The sequence below is a fragment of the Typopeltis vanoorti genome, chromosome 6, assembly GCF_054136105.1.
Source record: "Typopeltis vanoorti isolate ZY-2024b chromosome 6, IOZ_Tvanoo_1.0, whole genome shotgun sequence".
NCBI lineage: Eukaryota > Metazoa > Arthropoda > Arachnida > Uropygi > Thelyphonidae > Typopeltis > Typopeltis vanoorti.
Genome location: NC_143554.1, coordinates 50255622 through 50263985, shown reverse-complemented (window position 1 = coordinate 50263985; position 8364 = coordinate 50255622). Strand labels below are relative to the sequence as shown.

The following is an 8364-nucleotide window of genomic DNA, read 5'->3' as shown; positions in this document are numbered from 1 at the left end:
GGTATCGGAGGCAAATTGCTTCCCAGTTAGATGTTCCTTTAGTCGTTGAAAGACATAAAAATCATTGCGTGCAAATTTTGGACTTCACCGCTGTGGAAATTTTGGCATACCTATTTAGGACGTTTTACGAAGAGTGGCAAGCATAACTAATTCAAAATGCTACAAGAAACCCTTATGATCTCAAAACTAAAACACTGTTGCATTAAACCAAAACCTGTAGTAGAAATGAAAATAATACATGCATAAAAACGGCTGTCAAAATGTTTGGGATATCTTTACGTATCTTTAAAAATGTTCTTTAAGACTTTGTTTATCTTTATTTATTCAACGACTGGTATTATATTATATTTCCCTATACTATTTTTATTTCTTCCAACATTACTTGAAATAGGCGTTTCTACATATTAAATAAAATTTGTATCTTAGTATCATTCCATTTAAATGCATCTCCGAATGGCAGTCGCTTTATCATATTGAATGTCTCGTCCACTGTAATATGAAGGCATTTAAAACGGGTTGAAACGTTTTATTTTTATTTTCCAACCTACTCACTAAAGTATGACTCGTCTGCCAGTACCCAGTCAGACTAATTATCGCATACACGCTTTTTAGCTATCATTGGACAATTAATAGTTTGACGGAGTACTATTTTTAACCGTTCTTATCATTATTTTGTTACTGTAAATACAGTAATGACATGGATAAATCTGAATGTAATAAAAATTGTCTTCGTTTCAGATAAAACCAAACCGTATCCAGAAATTCTAAAGATCCAACTTTATGTACTTGTATAAAAATTTAATTTCTTAAAAATGAGAATTTCTTGAAATTGATCCGTAACGTCACATTAAAATAACAAGGAAATTTCTATATAGAGGAAGGGTCCGATCTGAAATTCTATACGATATTTTGTTACAATGGCAGGAGGGTGGAAGGCCAGAATGCTCTAAAACCCGTTACAAAATTCTACAAAAAAAATTTTAAGTCAAAATGTTACATAAATTGTTAAGAAACATTTCCTTTAATCTGACATGGCTCACACTTCTCTTCGTAAATAAAAGTCGTTTGTAATTATGAAACTGATAATTAAGAAGATTAATTGTAGAATTTCATTTTTTACCTGAATAAAAGGCGAGTAACTTAATAAATGAACTTTTCTTTGTCAACACAGCTTGTTCCGTCCACTTGGCTGTACTCCTATCAAAAAAAGAAAAAAGTTAGAAAAATCGTAAATGGCATCTTTGCCTGCGTGCAACAGAAGTGTAGAAACTGAACAAGTCTAATATTTCGGTATATTAATTCGAAAATGGAACTAGCTAAGTTGAAATAAATAGTTTTTCTTCTTCTTTTCGTTCTATCATTATCATTTTGGATATAGACCAATATAGGATTTGCTTATCTACACAAAAGATAGCACCGAATTCGCATCACACCTGCACATTCTCAAACATCCTGGTATTGTAGCCCTCGGATCTGAAGAGAACTGTAGATGAGGCTTGTCTCATAGATAGAAAGAAAAGAAGAAAAAAAAAATAGAGCAGATAACCTGAGCAAACTTTTATCTGGATACACTTCAAGACATTTGTTTACTAATTTCTGACCTCACCTAGAGACAGGTGGTAAACGAGACCACCTCTGAATATCATATTCCCACTCACTTACCATATGTGAGTATTCCCGCAGTAGTAAAACAGTATGCACTTAATAATAATTGACCTTAGAAAGTGAGCAAACTGTATATTAATTTATATGAAATCATCTTTCACCCTCTAAATATAATACAGAATTCTTAGTCTGAATTTTTAAATCATTGGAAGTTTCTAATATAATGCCCATATTCCACCCCCTGATCTCAGTAAATTATGAAAGGATTAATTAAACCACTTTTAATTATAAATGAGTCAACATGATTAGGTGTGGTTCTTTCCCTCTTTGGAAGTGACCTAAAGTTTTAATTAATTGGTGAAGATTAAACGTATACGGAGAGTGGCAGACCTGTAGGTCTTAACTGTTGCAAATAAAGTTAGAAAAATGTGCTGAGAGAATTTTAATATGCAGTTGAATCTAGCTTACGGACGACAGGACGTAATAATAATAAAAAGATTATAAGACGTGTTTCAAAATTTGATTTTGCTTAGTGCGAAACTATAATCAAATCGGAGAGGCTCCACAGGAAAATCAAATGAAAACATTGCTATTTAGAAACAAGAATAGAAAAATATTCCGATGTCATGCTACTACAAGGAATTATTTTTAAGTTTAGAATTAAAATTCGGTTAGGAAGAATGTCAAATTTTGTTTTAGCTGCTATGTATAAAATTGTCTAATTAAATGCAATAACAAACACTCGCTCCAGAAAAGGGGACAGCTTAATTATAATTACAGTAATCCTTCGATAATACGTCCCCGATTAGTGCGTTTTCGATTAGTGCGTCATATTTTTTTTTCGATACCCAAATTCGATTATTGCGCCTCTAAAATTCGATTAATGCGCCTATATACATCTTAAAAATAAATGTTACAGATTTTAAAAATTTAATATCTATACATTTTTATGGCTATTTTTTTTATGGCTATTTTAAAAATCTCTCACCAGAATGAAATAATTTAGTTACCGATTTAAAACATTTTACAAAGTTATTTTTAATGGCATACTACACTACTTCCATGTACACTATGTTCCAAAATTTTACCGCCAAAATTTATGTCGTCTGCTATAGTACGCCCACAGATTTGAGACCCTCGACATTTCTGTGCATGTCACAAAAAAGGAGAATCCATTCTGATAATAAGGTAATCAATCCGTCTTGTGGGATGAGTTTTTTACAAGTCGATGAGTTTTACAAGTCGGAAAATTAACTTCTTTTTTATGACCATTGTAGTTTTTAAAGTGGCAACTATTTTGCTTGTATAACAGTTGGGAAATTTTATCTATAAGGCACGTGATTTCGCATATTGGCGCCCAATTCGTACGTCCTTCATTTCTTTCTCCCCTTCAATGATAACCAAGAGTTAATTAAATCTCATTCTGAAGAATTGAGTGATTCCGACCTGCTAAATTTAGATGCACAAGCGGGAAGATCCGGAAGAATATGAAGAAAATTTAACCACTGATAGTCAACCAAAAGAGATTTCACAGAAACAATTTGAAAATATTTTTCGTACAATCGAAGTTTTTAAGCAGCAATGCTTAGAAGCTGACCCCAAGAAGAGAGAAGCAGTAAAATTTGCGGAAGAGTAGAAGAGGCAATAGGGCCATACCGTCGGTTGTATGAAAAAAAGAAACAAAATGCTCGCCAAACTACGTTAGCTCAATTCTTTGTTAAGTAGAATAATAAAATTTATATTCTGAATACTGTATGTTTTATTGTCTTTCAGTTTCATGGTTTTCCTTTAACGAGACCCTAAGACATACCCTAATTCTTTTATAAAAAAAAAAAAAAAAAAAAAAAAAAATTAAGGGTCAAAAAAGAAATCTGAGGTACGAATTATACATTTTCCCATTGGTTATTATATTCGATTAGTGCGTTTCAGATTAATGCGCCTGTTTCAAGGAACGCATTAGGCGCACTAATCGAGGGATTGCTGTAACCGGATTTCGGTTATGCTTTGAAAAGTTTTTTTTTTTTTTTTTTCTGTTAAGAAACAGGCTTGATAACATTACGTTTTTAGTAAAAGTGTAAGTAAAACGTAATTCTAAATCTTTGGCTTCTCTTAATTTTAAATCTAAGATAGTAAGATATTCTTTAAATTTCAAAATAAGAGTAACGTTAACAACTTCTAACCCCCCCCCCCCCAAAAAAAAACACCACCTTTCCTCATAATATTTCCTACAACATCGATACCCTATTAAGACGCACAAACTGAATGGCAAAGAATTCCTACTCGTAATTACTTAATAACAAAAACTTAAGCAGATTACAGGATGGTGAAAATAGTAATGCAAAGCTTGGATTCACTTATGAGAACAAAATAGCCACAATTAGAGTTCCTATTTCCTTTATTTTAAAGTTATCCAGTCTCATACACATAACCGTAGATGGTAGCAGAGTTTTTCATCTGACAAAACAGAAAAACGGTCATAAGAACACGTGCAATTAACAGATACTGGCCTCACCTGAGTTGATCGACCGTAAATCCGATACCACTAACCAATCGATTTTAAGAGGAAACAATTTCCTATTATGTGGAAGTAGGACTTCATTTTCTTTTATAATACTATTTTCAAATTCTCATTACATTTATCAAAATATCACGATCCCTGCCTTAACCCAGATGGTAAAAACTACAACTTATTTACTGCTCGGGGTTTCGGTTTGAATCCCGTAAACTAAGGACGTTTGTAAACGCTAATTCCTAAGATAAAAGTTTGCTGCTCTGTACAACCGGCTAACTGCGTTTATGAGGATCATTAATTATTATTAACAGTATGGTAAGTAAATTTTTAAACTAGAAGTTAGCAGATAATAGAAATGTCATCAGTTTCGCAAACAGTTAACGTATCTGTTAATTCTTATATAACTGATTAAACGGACTAAAACTAAAGATATCGCTTTCTTCCGCTACTGAGCCTCCGTAGCTTAGTCGGTATAGACCAAGCCCTTTGGTCGGAAAAACCTGGGTTCGATTCCCGTCCATGACGTGAGGAACCTTTACCTCTTTCGACTAAAGGTGAGTTAGCCAGTCTCATACGGTGGTAGAGGTTTCTTTTCCCCCGGAAACTCGGGTTTTTCTGTTCCCTCAGAACAAGCAAACCGGTCCGTGAACAAACACATACACACACACGGGATATATTTATGACTGGGATATCCGTAGAATATCCCAGTCATAAATACATACTTAATCCCTCATTAGAAGGGCTCAACGAGTCCTACGAGGAACGGGGGGGGGGAGAACCCCATACGAATAAATAAAAACTTCTGCTACTTGACATTGGCGCGAACCAAAAGTCCTGGAGAAGACTGCTTTCTTTGCCACACTTGGTACCATCGACAGAGTGTAGCATAGAGCCTGCCTCACAGTGAGGCTTAATAAGGGCGCTCGTTCAGCCATGTTGCGTGCGGTACGCGCCGTCACTACGTTAATAATTCCTGTTAGCGTAACAAGTGCGGAAAGAAGTTTTTCCAAGCTTAATCTGATTAAAAATTATTTGCGAACAGCAATGACCCAAAAAAGAATTGGTTGTTTTAGCAACTATATCGATAGAGAAAGACATAAAGAAAGCAGTCTTCTCCAGGGCTTTTGTTAGAATAACAGGAATTATTCTAAATTTAAATTATAATTTAAATTTAGAAGAGATTATAAATAGCTTTATTGTGAGATATCCCCGTAGAGCAAACATTTAATTAATATTATTGTGTAATCGTTTTGCATTAATGTTTCTCTTGAAATAAAAACGAAATAGCAATTCGAGATTTTCTTATATTTTTGTCTTATAATCCATCAGGGCGATATTTAATTGTTTGCCTTAGGGCGCGATCTAATCTGGCAATAGAAAAACAACTGTCCAAATCTTCTATCCATATAAGATCTATAAATCCATGGCTTAATTAACTTTTTTCATCTGAATCATTTAAAAGCATTTCTGTCGTACGATTTGGAATGGAATGTCAGTATAAGTGATCGTTTGTAGCCAGTAATTGAGAACAGATTGGCTAATCAGAACGGTTAATATGAAGCGTTCTGGTGGGAGTTTAATTCTACCAAGGATGATTTCTGTATATATTTTGAAATCAAACTCAAAGCTAAAACCCAGATTTCATTTTCTTGGTAAAGATATAGTGGAAATTTATACCAATTTTTTTTGCAGGAGGGTTCACTAGCTAGAATTCTGTAATAGCAACAAATTTAGGTGCAACAAATTTTAGATTTATCCCTAAACGTAAGTTTAGGGATAAACCTAAAATAATAATATAGGTCGTTCAGTATTGCAATAATTCAATAATATTGTAATATTTTCACTTCCTCATTCTGTTCACTTAAAAGAAAATATGTGTAGCCCAGTGGATGTGACGTTTGCACACCACGGCACTTGACCGCGTGAAGGAAGGCGTCTTGGTTTCGAATCTAGTCGGCGAATAGAGGAAATTTTTCTAAGCCTTTTTTCGACCGGTTCCCGAGTTAGTCGATCTGGAAGAAAAAACCCGCACGGACAAGCGAGTTTTTTCGGAAACTCGGATTTTTCGTCTCGTAAACTCAAGAAAATCGACCGTAGAACCAACACTATTTCAGAGACATTAAATATATTATGTTAGGGAGCACGAGATGTGGTCCCTAACCCTAAAGAGTGATAGCCTTGGGCCAGCTATCTCTGATTGGGTACCAGTGGAGATTTTTTATTTGTTTTTTGATAAAATGAAATATGAAGAACACGAATTATTCATTCAACGCTTTAAAAATATTCTTCGTAAAAGTTCAATGAATTCAAATAACTGATTCACGTAAAATTATTATGATGCAATCTGTTAAAGCATTATGCAACTATTGGGAATATTTTAAGTATTTTTGCTACAAATTTCAAGTCTTTGAGATGTCAAATTCAAAGATAATATTTTTTGTGCTGTCAGACATAAGAAAATAAAAATGTAGATTAGTTTGAAAGAACAACCACAAATGAAAAAGAAATATGTTTCGTATATGAAATAGGAATATTTCTTCGGACCAATAACAATCCTCATTTCAAAAATATACTTAGGAAATTTGAAAAATCAGGTTGCAATATGAATCATTTAGAGTATTTCTACGAAAATGCTGGTGCGAATAGCAGAGTGAAAGATTTAACGTGGATGTCAAAGTATATACAGCAGGTACTAAAGGACTCAAGAATATCTGCATGGCGGCAGATTGTCGGTGTTCACAAAAAGAAATTACTGGTGCTTCACGTATACAAAAGATGACCAAATAATTTAAAGGCCAGATAATAAAGATTTTCTTCAAAAAAAATTTAGGACTTCAACAAACATTTTATGTAAAATTCAATTCGATTCTTATTATTCATAATATTTATTTAGTCGTTAGGCTAAAATCAATAAATTTGGAACTGCCTCTTCCCCTCAAAAAAAAAAAAAAAAACCTATGCCATTTTTTAAATAAACGTAGCAAACTTAAATATTGTAAGTTAGTCGAATCAAAACTCCATTCGATAAGTTTCGATTTGTAAGCCTGTTATTTGTTACGCGTATGAAAGCAGATGCATTATGGCCACTTAAGAAAAATAACCTGCTTGCGAATTGTAAACAAAACTATTTGTTTAGTTCTATGAAGTAATAAATAGCAACCGAAAACTAAAACGTTAGTTTGCCTCAGTTTTGAAACAGACAATATTATGTGCTTAAAAGAAATGCGGCTTCTGTCATTTACAGGTCTTCGTTGCAACATTTACAATATGGAATAGATAACCTTTGGTTGTTTTTATTTTGATCATTTTAAAGCCTCTTTCAGCAGATACATATATTTATTTTCTGAAATATCGTAAGTATATAAAATATTATTTCCTCAAAATATCATTGGTTGAATAATTCGTTGGCAAAATTTAAAACCTTTGGATGAAAATAATTAAATCCTCGTCACTTAAAATGAGTTTTAATCAAGGGACATCCAGAGCGGGAAAATGTGACACTGTAGCCGTATTATGTAAGATCATATTAGCCTTATTAGATGTAATTAGAGAATTTACAAAACCAGAATTAAATTCATTTGTACATTTTAAAATGAAAACTTCATATAGTTAAATACTTTCCTTTAAATTTTTTCACGCTGCATGAAAAAAGAGGGGATAAAATCGCCCATTCGTTAGAGATGAACCTTTCGCCTTTTAATTACAGTACATACAAATTAATTAAACAGATCCCCTTTAATACCTCCACGATATATACATGGTACAAAAGTGGTGTAGAATGCAACTTAATATGTGTGTGAAAAAAAAAATCAGAACATTAAATTAAGAACATTAAAATTAGCACTAAATTTTATTGCACGTTCATCTGTTTTCAATAAGCCAGTATTTTAGTTAAACAAACAAAAATTTCGCAAGCACGCAAATGAACTTCTACTATTTTGGATATAAAATAAGCGCAGTTATTTAGAAACGCATTCAAGTTAGAATGAAATCTAAGCCTGTGTTTCCAACAAACATCTACAACGTTCCTCCAATCCTTGAAACCATCGCCTCATATAATACGAGCAGGGGAATGCTAGTCTTGAAATTCACGCTTGCACTTGTTATCATTCAGGGATTGAGAGGTGTGATTGAAGTCTGATTAGTGGAATAATGAATTACTGACCATTTAAAACTATGTACAGGTAACCCTCGTATAATATAACGCGGATGTTAGGTTCCGCAGAAATGTCGCGTTATATAAATTG

General features: G+C 33.2%; 1 protein-coding gene across 4 annotated transcripts in view; it reads left to right on the top strand.

Annotated features, from left to right (window-relative positions):
* The first annotated feature begins 7173 nt into the window (after positions 1-7173).
* LOC150105443 (SH3 domain-binding protein 5 homolog) overlaps positions 7174-8364 on the top strand; it is a 196951-nt gene continuing 195760 nt past the window's right edge. For all 4 annotated transcript variants that reach the window (XM_090394819.1, XM_090394816.1, XM_090394818.1 and 1 more), the window contains exon 1: positions 7174-7470. The gene's annotated coding sequence lies outside the window, so the exon portion shown is untranslated. The remainder of the gene's footprint in view (positions 7471-8364) is intronic.